Raw genomic sequence first — 18704 nt, forward strand, 5'->3', positions numbered from 1 at the left:
AGTGGGATCAGTTTTGACATGCATGTCTCAACGATTTTGTCTCCTTCAATAGCACACAAGCTTTGGATTATATTAGCAATGAAGCATAGGTACAGATTGGGGCAATTATTGTTTGATACACATATCTTGCTGTTTCAGCACAAACCAGTTGTGCTTACTGTTTGTGAATATCTTTCTTTGACATCCAGGGAAGATGTCACTGCTGTTGTAGATAATTAAAATGATACCATTGATTGGCTAACTGAGAGTTTAATTGCGAGCTTTCGAGACCAAGTTGTTAGGTCCCTTCCTCAGGCATTAATGGAGTTAAAACAGAAATTTTGTTTCAGCGTCATTAATGCCTGAGGAAGGGACCTAACAACTTGGTCTCGAAAGCTTCCAATTAAACTCTCAGTTAGCCAATCAATGGTATCAATTTAACTATACTTTTCTCCTGTTTTCTCAACAGCTAACACAGTACAAACTCTTTTATCGTTGTAGATAATAAAATAGTATTGTGTGTGTGGTAATGTACTTTTTGTGTCACGCATTAGAAGTGTGACCTGGAAATGGGCTTTAAAAAGCAGGAAGATGATATCTTGATAGATAAACCATGGAAATGTTTTACCAAAGGCTCGCTACATTATTGCAAAAAAAGTTTGGACCATCTTGGATAAGCTATGATCTAATTGTAGATATATTTTGCATCAATTTTACTATGGTATATAGACTATATAGCAGCTTATAGGTTCACTAGAATGTCTGAGAACCCTCCAGATTTTGCCCAGAGTTTACTCACCCCACCCAGTTCCCTCCCACTAAAGGTTATCTCAGGTTAGCCCCGCCGATACACAAAAGCCACTCCTCTAGAAGATGGTTCTGGGTATCATGGGGAGTACCAGGTATTCCTACTAGGCCTAGTAAGGCAGCAGCCTCTACTAAATGCACTAGTTCTTGAAACTGGTCCATTTGAAGTACTCTGCCTAGCTGCCACAGCCTCTGACGCACAGTCCCTAAAGCAAAATATCTCTGGCTCCTGTTCCATGTCATGTCCTGGAATGACCTGCTATTGCACCTTCACATATTGAGCTGTTTATTATAACATTATATATTGTGCATAGTATGGTAATGTGTATTATATATATATCGCAGGGTGGCTACCCTGAGCAGTCAAATTACTAGCCCCAGGGAGACGGTTTAATTTTTTTTTTTAATTGTGATTTTGATCTCCTTGGGTGGAACATCTGGATAGGGTGGGCCAGCGCTCCACCCCACAGCTAATATGTAGCTGACATACACTGTGTAATTTGCTCACTTGCTTCTACTAATTAATGTGGGGGGTAGTTAAATACCCTCATTGAAGGAAGGAAGATGATTTTTGTGAGAGCTGCCAAAAAGAGTTTGAGCTGAGTTATGCCTGAATACTTTGAAAACATCTTGCTTTTTTTGTTGGTAAACAGAATAGCTGTCCACCTGCACTTAAGACACTGATTCCTGTAAAGTTTGTGCTCAGTAGAGCAAGGATTTTGCTCTTGGGTTTGCTGTGTCTTGAATAAATAAATAAAAAAACGTTTAAGACCACTGGAGTGTCGTAGCTGTCTCTGCAACCCGGAGGGACTTTACGTTCTTATTGGTCCCTCGGCAAAAGTACAACACAAAGGAGTATTTTTGGCACTATATATAAAATGTTTCTATTAAAATGTTAGTCCGATAAAAAGGTATTATTTTATATTGCAATACTTATTTCTTTTTTTTCATTTTTATATACGGTATATATAGATATAGATATATACACGCACATACAAAAGTACAATTGTATCTGTAATCGTTGGTTAACAAAACAATAGCACAAAGTCACCTTTAACTTACTGTTACTTTTAAAGTGAACAATTGAAGTCTGTAAGTAAATAATTCAATAGAGACCTGTGCTTTTTTTTCTTGAATATGTTGTAAAACTGCGACAGTGTAAAATGATCGCTCCTTGAACTGATTTATCTTTTGATGTCAGACATGACCGTACCAAGGTTTATTTCATTCTCTGTGGAAATATAGATGCTTTCACAGAGGGTAACCCTCTAACACTTCAATTCTTCCATAGAATCGGTGAAGTCGCTCACTCAAGATATAAAGCTACTGTTATGGCTTGTTACACAAAAAGCAAGCCCTTAAGGAATGCAAGCCATGCACATATATTAACTAAGCAGACATATTAATGACACTGTAGAATTCAAATGTGTGTCATTAGAAGAATAAATTAAGTAATTTAACAGATGTTGACCAGCAACATTTCCCTGCTAGGATATAACCCAGATGACAGGTAACTTTCACAGTGATTAATAGCGTTATCATTTTCATAACATACCTATGTATTATCATTATCACTCATATCTTTGTTTTTATTTTATTTTTTTCTTTTGTCACCTTTGCCAGGTGGAAAGTAATGCATGCAGTATATATTCCTGGCCATGGATTCAGGTGTATCTTACTTAATGGAAATAGGTTTAGTTATTTAACTCCCTCATCTACCTCTACTGAAAGTAGGGAACATACCACAATACGCTGATTGTGTATTTTCCGCAACCATTATAATCAATATAAGTAGCGCTTCCTTTGATTTCAATTGAAATCACTGGGAGTAGCAGGAAACTATTGTTCAGTTGATAAATATGCTACTCTGATGACTTCAATGGTAGGACCACTGAGCACAAGTATACATGCTAATTCTTCCTGGTTTCAATGTAGGTAGCCAGGAGAGGAGGATTAAAAATTAAAAACACAATTCTGAGGACTAGACCTTTCCTTTAAAGTTGGGAGGACATTTGTAGAAAAAGGGCTTCTGTGACCTGCCACATTTAAAAATCATACAAAGATTGGTGTATTTTTAAGCTCAAGACTAATATTAGAATCTGTTTAACATTTTTTTTTTCCCATTAGGTTTTGTAGATGAGTAAAATATTATTCAAGTAAAAGTAATAAAAAGTCCCTTTTTTTAAATTTTTCACCATATTTTATGGGTTTTTTTTATAGTAAATTAGATTATATGAGCATCGCAGAAATGTTAAAACAGCTATTGTCATGAAGGGTCCAAAAACAAAATTAAAAGAAGCTCTCTCCTTAAGGGGTTAAAGGACAGTTTTGCGGGGACATAATATTATGCCCTCCATCTCTAGGGGGTCAAGCATTGCTAATTGAAAATGTATTTTGTACTGGAAATATTACTTGTTTGTGTATTAACCCCGTTGCGATTAATAAAGTACCAAGTGTGTCATGAAAAGATGTTCCTACGGACCCATGACGTACCTGGTACCATAATTCAGCCACCTTTTATTTTTGTATTTGTGACTTTTAAGCGTAATAGAAAAAAAAGCACCACTCACAAACCGGTTTTGTGTTTTTTGAAGGTTTCAATTAGATAGGCAGGTTCACATTCTAAACATTTCCTAGTGAGCAACCTTGATCCCTGCCAGTAAAAACAGTTGTGTCTGGCTTCACTCCTGGAATTTGGCCTCTGCTGGGCAACATCTGCTAAAAGAATATTATATATTGGTGGTTTGAATATGTAAGTGAGAAGTGTATTTGAGTGACAGACTGGTGTGTCATGGATTTCAAAGCCAAAGTAAATCAGTCAGATTAACCATTAGGCAGATTAGGCACTTGCTACCCTACAGAGTTATAACAGAATTTCATATGAAAATAATGTAATTCTAATCCTTTAGAAACTACTGTACCTCTTGTGGGTTTCAAAGATGGCTTATCATGAGCACACATTCTTAATCACCATCGAAATTATTTGGAATAGATACACCAGCGTTGTGATTACAATATTTATTTTGAAAGGATCTTTATCCAAGGAGGCTCTTACATTGAGTACGACAAATTCAAACTGAAAGCCAAAACAAAATATAAGGTAAAAGTGATTTATATTTAAGCACTTACAATCTAGAGGGAATGGGGACAAAATTTAAGTTTAAACCTCAGTCTAAAATGTGAAAAATCATCTCCAGGAAAACAATTTTAGAAAATCAGCAGAAATAACTAAATGTGTTATCCAAATAAATCAACGTACTTATACATAGACTCTTTATATTTTGTTTTCCCAGATTTACACAGTAAATGCCAATAACAAAGAAAATCAATAAAGTATAATCTAGTGAGGTCATTTTAGCTTTTCTCGTTTAACACCATTATTATTTTTACATTAAAAACTGTTGTGTTTCCTGTCAATTAATACCATTTAAATACTACACATTCCTAGCAAATACAAATTTTGTATCACCGTGCCCATCAGAAAGGCAGAATCACTTGATTTTCTATTGAACCATCACCCCTTATCATAACACGTATGGAAACAATGCCACAGAGATAAATGAGTATAAAAATAACCCTGGCATAAAACCTTTCGCTACAAAGAGATCCATGAACTCATCTTTACTATTTATGAATAAAAAGCTGATTTAACAAGCCATAGTTATCCAACTGAAGAGAGACCTCTAATAGTTATACTGACATAGTACCTTCTGACTGCTTTGCTTGTCACAGGGGTTTCTACAAGCCTTTTGTTTGTGTTTTGTGACACCATGTCAGGGCTTCTGCTTACAAAAAAGACCTCTGTGGTATAAATAGGCAAGGTTCAAGGTAGATTTCTGATGTTCCCAACTAGCAAATTTAGAGCTGCAGTGTATTAGGGAGGCCAGTCAAACATGTAGATACCGCCCCTGGATTTGTCTCCCTAGGCTTAGTCAGTCTAGGCAAGAATATGCCACTGCTGGTACCTGTGACTACAATTTTATGTTCGTTTAAGTATTTTGGGGATTTTGCCACGTTTTATGGTCTGGTAAAAGTAAGGGATTCAAAGTTAGCCAGTGGTAGTCCACTGTCCACAAAATGTTGGCTACTTCAGACACAAAAGACGGTATTATATTAGAGTCTATAAGGAAGCTGTAAATTGGGCAGTTTTTTACAATTTTTAAGTGGCCGAACCAGTAGCATGAAATCCCTCCCATTGAAATCAATAGGAGCGCTATCCATGCATGCGCACAGGTGGTTTCTAGAGAATTCACTGCCAGAATGTTTACCACCAGAGCATTCGTTCTGCAAGAGAGACACCCTATCATAAGCATTAACGTGCATGCGATGGCTAGATATTACATCCTCCACTACTCCTTGCTGACACACAGGAGGTTTGGCTGATTATTGACAGCCTGCTCTTTCTGCTTTCAGCTCCAGGCAGCTTTGCTGTCTACTAGCTGATTGAAACAATCTAACAAGTAAGTAAGCAACAAAAAGTCTAAACATTATGTAGAAAAGATGTAAAAAAAAAAACTTTTAAAGAGATACAGTATCCTCCTCTAATGTTGGCGCCCTTGGTAAATTTGAGCAAAGAAGGCTGTGAAAAATGTGTCTTTATTGTTTAACTTTTTAATCTTTTCTTTTAGTAATACATAAAAATACTCTGATCTCATGGACATCAAACAATTGCAAACGCAGCACAGGTTTATGCCCCAAAAGAATTGTTAATTTTATGTGTGGCACAATTATTGGCACCCTTTAAGTCTACCTCCTTTTGAGATAACTGCTCGGCGTCTTGTCCTACAATGCCTGAAGAAGTTGGAGAATATATTGCAAGGATCAATTCCTGCATACAGAATCAATCCAGATCCTTCAAATATTGAAGTCGACGCTGGTGGACTCTCCTTTTAGGTTCACCCCACAGGTTTTCTATGGGATTCAAGCCAGGTGACTGGGATGGCCATGGCAGGACCTTGATTTTGTGGTCAGTGTTAATTTTGATGTATATTTTGGATCATTGTCCTGCTGGAAAATCCAGCCATGGCCCGTTTTAAGCTTTCTGGCAGAGGCAATCGGGTGTTTATTTAGTATCTGTTGATATTTGATAAAGTCTGTGATGCCATGTATCTTAACAAAACATCCAGGTCCACTGGCAGAGAAACAGCCCCAAAACAGTAAAGAGCCACCACTATATTTAAACGCGGGAATGAGGCACTTTTCCATATGGCTACATCTTGGGGTGCACCAAACCCACTTCTGGTGTTTATTGCCAAAAAGCTCTACTTTGGTTTCATCTGAGCATAGAACCCAATCACATTTGCAGTTCCAGTAGCAACTGGCAAACTGAAGACAGTTGAGTTTGTTTTGGATGAAAGTAGAGGCTTTTTTAAAAACCCTTCCAAATGACCTGTGGTGATGTAGGTGACGTTGAATTTTAGTTTCGGAGACTTTCTGATTCCTAGAATCGAGAATTCCCTCATCCTAGTCACCCAGGAGTACTAAAAACTGTAAAATATCACTGGGAATATACTTCAAATATTTTTTTCTCATATGAATTCATAGGAGTACCAATAATTGTGCCACACACATATTACATTTGATTTTTGGATAAACGTGCATTCAGTTGTTTGACTGTACTCCCGTTCCTGTACTTGGGAAATGTAAATGTGTTTTATTATATTAGTGCAGTCTGTCCTGTGGAAGAAATCGCAATCTAAAATCGCAACCTTGCCACATACTTTAATAGAGATTAGTGGTTAGCTGTGGTTGTGAAGTCACCTAGATCATCATGAAAACTGTGGGGGGGGGGGGTCCCTTTAGTTTTGCCACTTTTTAAAAAGATTTTTGTGGGTATGGTTTAAAAAAAAGCTCTATTTGTCCCAGAAAAATAATGCCCAATTTATTTTGGTAAACTAAAAAGTAATGAGGAAATTACAGTTGAATCAGACATTTCAAAAATTCTGAAGATGCTTTAATGCCTAATCGTACAAATATATAAAATAACCTTAGTCCTTAAGTCTCTGATTTATTTGTGGATATTTCAAAGAAAGTAATAAAATTGTTCTATTTTCAAAATCCAATAAACAGGTGCCAGTTATCCCCAAGGAATCAACGTGTATATTCATCTAGTATTTGCATAACCATTATTCTTTATTTCATTCATAGTCTGATTTTACAAATTTTAATAGGTTTTTTAGCCTTACACTTCCGGTAGATGAATAATTAAGTATCTTCTATTTTAAACCATATACAAATGATTATGGATGTAAGAGATGTCTTCATTTAGACATCTGGCTTGCTAAATAAAACACCAAACACACACGCTGTGTTATATTTAGTCTGAAGCCTGCCCTCAAAGGCATTTATCAAGCGGTGAGAGATTGTTACTTTTTTATAGTGAAATATGTCTCAGTAATTTGTGAGGAAAGTCTAATGTACTGAGATTACTGAGACGATAAAAGCGTTCTACATCCATTCCAAAGTTTACTCAACTGACAAGGCTAATCCCTCATTCAGCACTGTTTTCTGTTTTGTAGAATGAGTATACAGATATAATAATTATTATTCTTCAGTTTCATTTCACACAATGGAGATATTTAATAATGTTTTATAACTATAAGACATGGGCAACAATGTTCAAACATACAGGGGGGGGGGGTTATAAACATTTATTGTTGAGATAGTTGTCCTGTGGTGTTGCAGGAGTAAATCTCCCATACTCCCCTGCCAGCCTCTTAGCATTATGGGAGATGTAGTCCTGCTGGAGGGCCACAGTTTGGTGGCCCTTACCTTAGAAAATACTTTATATTTACACTCCTAGAAAATTGCCTATCACAGTCAGTGATGTATCCTAGACTAAGCCAGAAGGTCCAGGGGGGCGGCAGTCTTCCTGCTGTAAAACCAGGGTCAGGTTACCCTCTTGGGCAATCAGACCCCCAGTGTCCTGCTGCACAATGGGCCTATATCCTGCCACTCCATGTCTTAAAGGCACTGTGCGCTTTTTAATTCAGGGAAGACACTGACCGTGGAGGGGGTGGCTGGAGACATTGCCTTAGTTCAGGCCTAGGGCAGCGCAGAAGGTAAATACATCTCTGATCACAGTAAGATGCTAAATAGTGATTGGTTGCACAGGGTAAACTCACCACAAAAGTTAAACTTTATTTGAGCAGAGAATAAACAGGAAGAGCAAGACGCTTCTAAGTGTTTTGTTCAGTTGTTCCCGTTACTATGTTCCCGTTACTATGTTCTGATTGTTATGCCTTTCAGCAAGTTTTATGTTATGTTGTGATGCTTATTTACTGTGTTTCATTGTCCTTAGAAGTGCATTTAATATCTTTACCTGGTGACCTTTTGCATACCACAGTCTGGTAGCTTCAGACTAGCTGGATAGACAAATTGTTACTTGTGAGCCACTGTAGCTACCCATCATCCTAGTGGGCCAGGAAATTAGGTCACAGGAAAAGTGTCAGCAGCCATCTTACTTTAACAGTTTAATAGTTCCAGTACAGCCCCAGAGTCATCCAGCTCCATCTTGGTTATCAGCCTATCTGTAGCATCGCTGGTAGGTTTAATCCTCCTTCCCTAGTTAGACTAGAGTGTCAGGATTGTATACTTTATGTACTGTATATATTGATTGAGTGTTATTTTCTTGTTCCCAGTTTTACTCTAACTTCCCTACAATAAAAGTTGAAATGTGCACCCAGCGTCTGCCTCAATGAATTGTTAAGGGAGAAGAGTTTAGCTGCCTGTCTAATTATACCTCAACCACGTGTAAGGAGGACAGAACACTGATAATATAGAAAAATATAAAATAAGACAAGTTTCACAGTAAGAGAAGACAGTAAAGGTTATTTACAGGAAGGACTTAAGTGTTCCCATATGGCATCATTCTTACACTGATACTAAACAACTTAAGATGTTTCACCCCCAATGTTTTTCTTAGGCTGTATAACGCATTGTCTTCTAAAAACAGGGAATGACCATTGCATTGTAGAACTTAAATCAGGTAAATATTTTTATAATTTCGGTATTTCAAGGTCACAGCCATTTCCTATATTAAAGGACAAAAATAATAATATACTGCATTTTATGCCCATAGGCAATATTCTATTATTGAAAAAATACAAACTACCTTGTATGTATGTACTTTGATCACACAGCTTGTACTCCAGGAAGGCAGTTTTAACTGTATTTTATCAAACTGAATTTTTAATAATAAACCTATGATTTAATACAAAACATATTTAATTTGGTGGGAAATACCTTGTTCCGTTTTTTCTTCAGTAGCCTTTTGCTTTGTCTTGTATATCAAATTATATTGTTTTATGCTTTACGTTTTCTTATGTTTATTATTATTCTAATATTGTGTTTGACATTATAGTTTTATTGAGCTTAATAATCAGGGTTTCCAAAAAATGCTAAATGCACCACATCCCAATATGTTCTACATTTTTTTAGACAAACAATGTCACATTGTTAGAAAGGAAAGCACTTAATCTGTTTTCAATGACATGTTACTAGAAATTAAATTTGGCAGATGACATGAGTGGCGCAGATGGTAGAACTGGTAATAAAAGCCAATAAACCACTGGAGTCTGGCAGTTGGAGGAAGCGGTATAGCTGAGTGCTCACAATGTATACTTGCAGCACAAACATGTTTAAGGATCATTTAGCTTATTTGCAATAAGCATTTCAATCTCTCTATTCAACAATACAGACTACACTGTGCTTTAAAGATGTCTTGTCAAAAATATGGATTACAACAGTTCTTCATCTCACATCACCTTTTCAAAAATCAACATTTTCTTGCCATGTTTCAATAGAGATTTATTTGAACACAGAAAGGCGAAATTTCACATTAAGGCAGTTAAGAAGCAGCACAAGGGATACACTAATACATGTATACCCTGACAAACCATTAATTGTAAAAAAAAAAAAAAAAAAAGAGAAAGTGTAGTGCGTGTAAATGCCGGGAGGTCTACTGTTTTTCTGCTGGAAGAACCTTGTTGAGAACCAACAATCAAACAACAGTCAAAGTCATGTAAATGACCCAATAAAGTGTACAGTGAGATAATAATGGGAGAGAAAATGAATAAGAGGAGAGATGGAGACAAAGGGGAGAGATAATGTGAAAGAAGAGAGGTAGAGATGGAGTGCTGAGTGCTGGAGTAAGCCCTGTAGGTGCAATCAGGGTGCTGGGCAAGTCCTGGGGGTGCAATCTGGGTGCTGGGACAAGTTCTATGGATACAATATGGGTACTGGGCAAATTGTGTGGGGGGAATATGGGTGCCAGGGATAGCCTTTGGGGGTGCATGACCTGTGATCTTTGCCTGCAATTTAAGGTTTCCATGCATTATTTATTTGATCTATACCTTTAATGCTGGGTTTGCATGCGATTTGTCAGTCTACCTGCAAGGCTGGGTTTGTGTGTTATTCAGTTGCGCTATGCCTGCAATGCTATGTTTCCACGTGTTATTTATTTACTCTATACCTGCAAATGCAGCGTTTGTATGTCTTATTCAGTTGATCTATCCGGCAATGCTGTGTTACCACATGTTACATAGGAGAGGAAAAGAGAGGTGTAGCACAGTATAGGATGAGATAAAGAGACTCTTGGGGTGATGACAGTTTTATTAGCCACGCCAAAGTTATCTTGAAACAATTTAATTTATTCAAGTGCATCTCCAAATACTCTTCTAACCCCTGCCCTTGCTTTCCCAACTTATATTTGTCTTCTACCATTATAACTTCATCTCACTGGTATAGCCAGAATTTTACCAGTACTGTACCAAATCCCTGGAATTTCTTACCCCAGTTTGTCATCCTTATTCTTTCTATAACTTTAAACACTCACAAAAACCCACCTATTCAAAGAAGCATTTCCTGCAGAAAATATCTTTCCTCTTCAAGATATCCAAACAACTGACTTATTTACATCACCCCTACAATATAAGAACAATACCATCACATCCTTTTCTATCAGTCTGCCTTTTTATCAGTGTGCAAATTAAATGGATCAGAAATACAGTGTGGACGTTAATGTTGTAAATGACTATTGTAGCTGAAAACAACTGATTTTTTATGGAATAAGTTTAAGTTTAAAAGGCCAGTTTCTTACACTAGAAGAAAATAGGAAAAATACAAAAAGCAAGTGATAGGATGCACTAGAAAATGCACCATACACTTCAGGAATTACCAATATGTTTATTTAGCTTATATTAATGGGAGAGTGATATCCAATATAAATGTCAATTTTGAAATCATATTTCAAAATGCATGTCTAACGTGTATATAGATGGGGCCATCACATAAATCAATAATACGGCAACCATGGAGCGCATATACATAGGGAGAAACAAAAACAACACCAATAGTGTAATATGTACACAAAATAAAAAATAAAAAAGGGGTGTAAGATCCACTCACAAACTAGTTGAATAAATCAAGCTCATCAAGGTTCAGTAGGGTAGTTGCAGAATTTTAATATCTTCTAAAATCTATAAAAACAGAAAAAGACCACAAATGGTGCAGTATCTTTACTGATCTGAGGAAAGGGAGGTCTGGATACACTTACAGTTGTAACGGGCACAACTATGTGAATAGTGTGCCCGTTCACATGGATTTTGCAAGTGCGAGCGTGCAGACATACATCCAATGTGGGCAGGGAGCGGACAAACCAGGAGCCGGAGATACGTTGTACGCGACTATGTAATCGCGTACACGACGCCAATTACGTGAAGGCAGACGAACAGCCGGACTGGACGCGTGATGACGCAAGACGCCCGCAACCCGGAAATGAGTGTATTTAATCGAGGCACTTTACTTTTCATTCGTTTGACTGCAAATATATGCAAAATCTGATTTTTTTCTCCTGAAGAAGCCAGTATATAACTGGCGAAACGCGTTGAGAGAGCTAATATCACTTTGAGAGAGTATCCTTAGCAGTGGATTTGGGACTTTGGTTCACCTGCGAATTTGCACACTATTCACATAGTTGTGCCCGTTACTACTGTAAATGTATCCAGACCTCCCTTTCCTCAGATCAGTAAAGATACTGCACCATTTGTGGTCTTTTTCTGTTTTTATAGATTTTAGAAGATATTAAAATTCTGCAACTACCCTACTGAACCTTGATGAGCTTGATTTATTCAACTAGTTTGTGAGTGGATCTTACACCCCTTTTTTATTTTTAATTTTGTGTACATATTACACTATTGGTGTTGTTTTTGTTTCTCCCTATTGGATATATGGAGGCTTGTTTGTTTGTTATTGGAGGCTGCTATCTTGGGGAGTATTCAATTATACTTAATTATACCATTATTTTTTGCACTTTACACGTGGAATTTGGATTGTTGTTTTGGTCTATACATAAATCAATAATAAAGGGGCTTGCTGGGGGCATTAATACAAGGGTCTGGGGGCACCACATTAATCTATACTAAAAAGGTGCTGGCTGAGGCATCAATACACAAGGGGCAAAAACACTAAGGGGGTATCAACAACAATGCAGTGTGGAAAATCCATCCTGGTGTAGATGTCTGTGTCGTAGATTGTGTCCTGCTGTTTGTGTGTTTCTGGTTATTAGTATAGCAGAGCCTGTCCTGGTGTGTGGGAGAGCCTGTCCTGGTGTGTGTGTGTGTGTGTCAGTGTATCAGAGCCTGCCCTGGTGTGTGTGTATGGGTGTTGGTGTGACAGAGCCTGTGCTGGTGTTTGTGTGTGTGTGTATGGGTGTTGGTGTAACAGAGTCTGTCCTGGTGTGTGTGTTTGGGTGTCGGTGTGGCAGAGCCTGTCCTGGGGCGTGTGTTTGGATGTCGGTGTGGCAGAGCCTGTCGTGGCGTGTGTGTTTGGGTGTCAGTGTGGCAGAGCCTGTCCTGGTGTGTGTTTTTGGTTATCTGTCTCCTGGCACTTCATTTACAGTGGGAACTATTTCATTTTTACTTATCCAGAGATAAAACGCCCTCCTGAATTTGTAGTGACTTCAGGTGACAAAACATTCAAGGCTCTAAAATCATTTAGTGGAAAAGATAAGGTTTTGTGTTATTTACTCTATAATATTTATTTCAAGGATTAATCGTACTAAATTGTGACTTCAGGCTTCCCATGTTGAATGACCAAGTATTATGTATGTATATATGTTTTTTCAGTAATACGATTTAATGGTGGAAATTATTAATGCCCCCCAGTTTGGACTGTGGTATCTTATGTGCCCCCCATTATATTGTTTCTAGAGTCACCACTGCTAACAACTCTGCAGTGGTGACTCTGCTAACAACTCTCCTAAAAACATGTCCTTACATGAATAACGCTTCCATTACAAAACAACCTGTGAGGACATTTCAAGGAGCACAATAAATAGTAAAATAAATTAAAAGTTCCTCAGATACCTACACGATGCGTTTCCCCACTTCTGGACTTCTTCAAGGTGTATATTTTATCCATTCAAAGTTCCGTCTAATGCTGTTCTTAGTTCTGTGTCCTGGATCTTTGTGCCTTCTTATCTTACAAGATTTCTATATTCCCTCCAAACTTCCATCCCAGTCTTGCGAGGCATTGTTATACCACGCTCTTACAATTCTTTATAGTTCACTGAATTTCTCAGGCAAATTAGAAGTAGTTTAAGTGTGTTTGAAAAAGATTAAGGACCAAAAAAGTTAAACCGGAGGGGTTGCTCCATATGAATAAATATATAAAATCCCCTGTCTATATAGGGTTATTACAAATATATACATATATTAATATAATTAATACAGCATATACAATTAAGATAGAACATGATTGTTCTGACTTAAAAATAATACATATAAAAATATATGTTTGAAATATTCAATTATCTTTTTTAAGAAATTGCCAAGTTCAAAGTCATTGTTCAAGCCTTTGGGGGTTAAAGTTTTCATTTGATAAATCAACTGCATCTCCAATTTTACCAATTCTTTCAACATATTCCCTCCTCTGCAATGTTTTTTTTTAGCTTTGTAATCTTTTCTATATTGTTGCAGTGTTCCCTTAATACATACTTTCAATTTTTCTTGTGGTCTTACTTGTCACGTTCTCACCCTCGGTGTCGGGTACTCGCGGGCGCAGCACCGCTCGCGAGCGGCCGCTACCGGGGGTGACGATTGTCCCTCTTGACGGGGGCGGTCGAGTCCTCGATCGCCGGCGTCGAGGGGTTTTGGTCTCGCCCTCGGTGTCGTGTGCTCGCGGGCACAGCGCCGCTCGCGGGCGTCCGCAACCGAGGGTGACGGAAGTTTCCCGCGATGCTGGCGATCGGGTTTCCGATCATCTGCGTCGAGGGTTGCAGGAGGGTTCTGGGGACAGTGCTACCGTCCGGCATCAGGATGCCCGACGGAGCACTGATCCCCAGTACAGGGTACTTACCCGCTCCCGGTCCAGCGGCGTTCCTCCTGTCTGTAGTGATGGGGGCGCGGATGGACGGGTTTGGAGGCGGAGTTCTGGGAGATTACCCAGAACCATGATGACGCGATCCAGGGGGCGGAGCTTGTGAGGCGCCAAGTTTAAAAACCCAGGAAATGCTGCAGTCTGTACCCTGTTGTGGTCTGAGTATCCAGAGTTTTTGCTACTGTTACTTTTGCTTTAGTTTTTTGACCTTTGCTTGCCTGACGATTCTTTTTGCCTGCTGATTTTGTACCTTATCCTGCTTCCTGGTTACCAGTTTTTTGGCTCGTCTGATTACCCGCTCTGTTACCGACCTGGCTCGTCTGATTACCCGCTCTGTTACCGACCTGGCTCGTCTGATTACCCGCTCCGTTACCGACCTGGCTCGTCTGACTACCCGCGCTGTTTCTGACCTGGCTATCCTGTGCTCATTACCGGAATTAACCCCGGCTTTGCTCCTGTTGTCTACCGGCTCTGGCAGTCAGAACATTTGCACCCTGCACACCAACTCGGCCCTTAAATTTATCCACCTGCATCAGGCCTCCTCACTGTTAGAATCATCACAGCCTCCACTCCCTGTCTCTAAGGGTCTCCCTTGGCGAGGGGCTTCGGAGCAGAAGAACTTCTGCGGTGATTGCCTAGGTGTTCGTGGTCGTGACATAACAACAGGGACATGGATCCTACTGAGTTGGGCAAGGTGTTATCTGCGCAAGGTCAACTATTGGAGTCCCATGAATCAAGATTCAACGATATGCAAGACACCCTTGATCAAATGGCCCGGGCTATGCAGGCCCTTGTTCTTCGCTCTGATCCAGGTACTGGAGGACCAGCTCCCACGCCCTCCTCTGCTATGGCTGAATCTTCGGCACCGGCTGCCGCCTTCGGGCCTTCTACTGTCCCTGTTAAATTACCTGCTCCTAACAGATATGACGGAGACCCAAATGCTTGTCGGGGGTTTTTGAATCAATGTCTCATCCAGTTTGAACTTTCTCCTCATATGTTCTCATCTGAAAAGGCTAAGGTGGGCTATGTGATTTCTCTGCTTACCGGGAAGGCCTTGGCGTGGGCTTCTCCAGTATGGGAGAGGGATTCTCCTTTAATTTATAACTGCAGTTCCTTCATGACCGCCTTCCGTAAGACCTTTGACGTTCCCGGCAAAGCTGCTACTGCCTCACTTTCGCTGCTTCATGTTTTTCAAGGATCTCGTTCGGTAGCAGAATTTGCCATCGAATTCAAGACTATCGCAGCTGAAGTTAATTGGACTAACGAAGCTCTAATAGCAGCTTTTTATGACGGTCTTTCGGAGAGATTAAAAGATGAACTTTCTACTAGAGATCAACCTAACGATTTGGAGGACTTTATAGAGTTGGCTCTACGTTTAGATAATAGGATCAGAGAAAGACGATCCCAAAAGGTCAGACATGTTGAACAAATATTCTACCGTTCTCCTTCAAATGTTTCTCTTCCTGCTAATACCACTTCCAATACCTCGGTGGAAGAACCCATGCAGCTAGGGGCTGCCAAACTTACTCCAGAGGAAAAGACACGGCGTAGAAACGAGGGGCTCTGTTTGTACTGTGGACTGAGGGGTCACTTTGTTCGTTCATGTAAAAAAAGGCCGGAAAACTACCGCACCCAGTTCAAGTGAAGGAGCATTGTCTGGGTGAGACCTCTCCTGCTCCTTCTAAAGACTGTTTACTTATCCCAGTATCTTTAGAATGGGATAATATCAAGATTTCTACGCTGGCCATGATTGACTCTGGGGCCGCTGGCTCCTTTATAGACCAAGCGTTCGCTCGTCTTCACAAGATTCCGCTCCTCCAAGTGACTCCTCCTATTGCTATTACTGCTATTGATGGCAGGCCTCTACACCCCTCCTGTATTACGCTGCAAACGTCTCCGCTTTTGCTTTCAGTTGGACTGTTGCACCAGGAATCTATTCGGCTTCATGTTATCTCCTCTCCTAGATGTCCGGTCGTGTTGGGTCTCCCGTGGCTTCGTATTCATGATCCGTCTACCACCGTGTCCTCTATTTCCTCCTCCTCTGTGCCGTGGGTTTACCATGCTTATATGGATGTTTTTGATAAAAAACAAGCAGAGGTTCTACCTCCCCACCGTCCATATGACTGTCCTATTGACCTTCTCCCGGGCACTATCCCTCCCAGAGGACGTACTTACCCATTGTCATTGCCGGAGTCTCGTGCGTTGGAGGATTATATTAAAGAGAACTTGGAGAAAGGTTTTATTAGGAAATCTACTTCCCCTGCGGGGGCCGGATTTTTTTTCGTATCCAAAAAAGACGGTGGGTTGAGACCTTGTATTGACTATCGCGGATTAAATTTAATTACTATTAAAAATAAATATCCATTGCCTCTCATTCCTGAACTGTTTGATAGACTTAGGGGCTCCGTTGTTTTCACAAAACTCGATCTCAGAGGAGCTTATAATTTGATTCGTATACAAGAAGGGCACGAGTGGAAAACCGCCTTTAACACACGCATGGGGCACTACGAATACACTGTGATGCCCTTTGGGCTCTGCAACGCTCCGGCGGTGTTTCAAGAATTTATTAATGACATTTTCAGAGACATCTCGTTCCAATTTGTAATTGTGTACTTGGATGATATACTAATTCACTCTCCTGATTTGCCCTCCCATCGCAATCATGTTCGCATTGTGCTTCAGCGATTACGTCAACATCATTTGTACGCTAAAGTCGAAAAATGCGTCTTTGAGGTACCTAAGGTGTCATTTTTAGGCTACATTATATCGAACTCTGGGTTTGAAATGGATCCACTAAAACTCTCGGCCATTTCCGAGTGGCCTCAGCCTCAAGCCTTGAAACCACTCCAAAGATTTCTAGGATTTGCCAACTATTACAGGAAGTTCATTCATAATTTCTCTAAGATTGTCGCGCCACTCACATCTATGACTAAGAAAGGGGCTGATTGTCGTATTTGGTCTGTTGAAGCGATCCAAGCTTTTTCTTTCTTGAAACAAGCATTTGCCTCTGTGCCAGTGTTGAGACATCCTGATGTTACTAAACCATTCGTGATTGAGGTTGATGCTTCTGAAGTGGGGGTCGGGGCAATATTATCTCAAAGGAAGGAATTTACAGATAAACTTCATCCCTGTGCCTACTTTTCTAAAAAATTCTCCACGGCGGAATCTCATTATGATGTGGGGAATCGAGAACTTCTGGGCATTATTATGTCCCTCCAAGAATGGAGACACCTACTTGAGGGGGCTAGAAACCCCATCACAATTCTAACCGACCATAAGAATTTGGAATATTTAAGTAGAGCGAGACGTCTCAACCCTCGGCAAGCTAGATGGTCACTTTTTCTCTCCAGGTTCCAATTTATAATTTCTTTTCGTCCTGGTTCGAAAAACATTAAAGCGGATGCTCTCTCTAGGCAATTTGACGTTGTTTCTAATTCCAAACCTACTCCGGAACCCATCCTCGCTCCTTCACAAATCGTTGCTTCCATTACTACTCAAATGGCATCTCCGTTAGTTTCTCGTATTCTTCTACAGCAGTCCAGAGCTCCAGTTCACAGTAGATGGCCAGAAAATACTTTATTTGTTTCTATTGATTATAGGGAAGAAGTGTTGCTTTGGGCCCACTCGTCCTTGCCTTCGGGACACCCGTGTGCACGACGTACTAAAGAAATTATTGCACGTCAGTTTTGGTGGCCTACCATGAATAAGGACTGTAAGGAGTTTGTAGCTGCCTGTATTTCTTGCACTACTGCTAAAAGTACCCATGCCAAACCTATGGGGTTACTCCATCCTTTGCCAATCCCCTCACGTCCATGGACACAACTGGCTATGGATTTTATTGTTGAGCTACCATCATCTCAGGGCTACACTGTTATTTTTGTTGTGGTAGATTGATTTTCTAAAATGTGTCATTTTGTTGCTCTTAAAAAATTACCTTCCGCTCCAGAACTTGTGCCAGTTTTTGTTAGGGAGATTATTCGTCTTCATGGCATTCCTCAGCAAATTGTATCAGATAGAGGAGTCCAATTTACTGCTCTCTTTTGGAAAACCTTTTGTAACACCTTGGGTATATCCTTAGCATTTTCTTCGGCGTACCATCCTCAAACTGATGGCATTACGGAGAGAACCAACCAATCCTTAGAGCAATTCCTAAGATTGTTTGTGGGGGATCATCAAGATGATTGGTCTCAGTTACTACCCTGGGCTGAATTTGCCAAAAATAATTCGATGCACGAAGCCTCTCACATTTCGCCTTTCTTTTGTAATTATGGTTTCCACCCTACGATATTACCTTGCTCTTTTGAATCTTCTTCGGTCCCTGCAGTAGATTATTATGTTTCTAAATTGCCTTCGGTGTGGAATTCTGTGCGTCTAGCCCTGTCTAAGACTGCTCAAATGTATAAGCGACAAGCTAATCGACATCGTCGGTTGGCCCCTTCCTATGCTATTGGTGATAGGGTATGGCTATCTACTAGAAATATTAAACTTAAAGTCCCTTCCATGAAACTAGCTCCTAGGTACATTGGTCCGTTCCGTATTGA

Source organism: Sceloporus occidentalis, unplaced genomic scaffold, assembly GCF_023333645.1.
Source record: "Sceloporus occidentalis isolate IW3139 unplaced genomic scaffold, rSceOcc1.0.p SCAF_37, whole genome shotgun sequence".
NCBI lineage: Eukaryota > Metazoa > Chordata > Lepidosauria > Squamata > Phrynosomatidae > Sceloporus > Sceloporus occidentalis.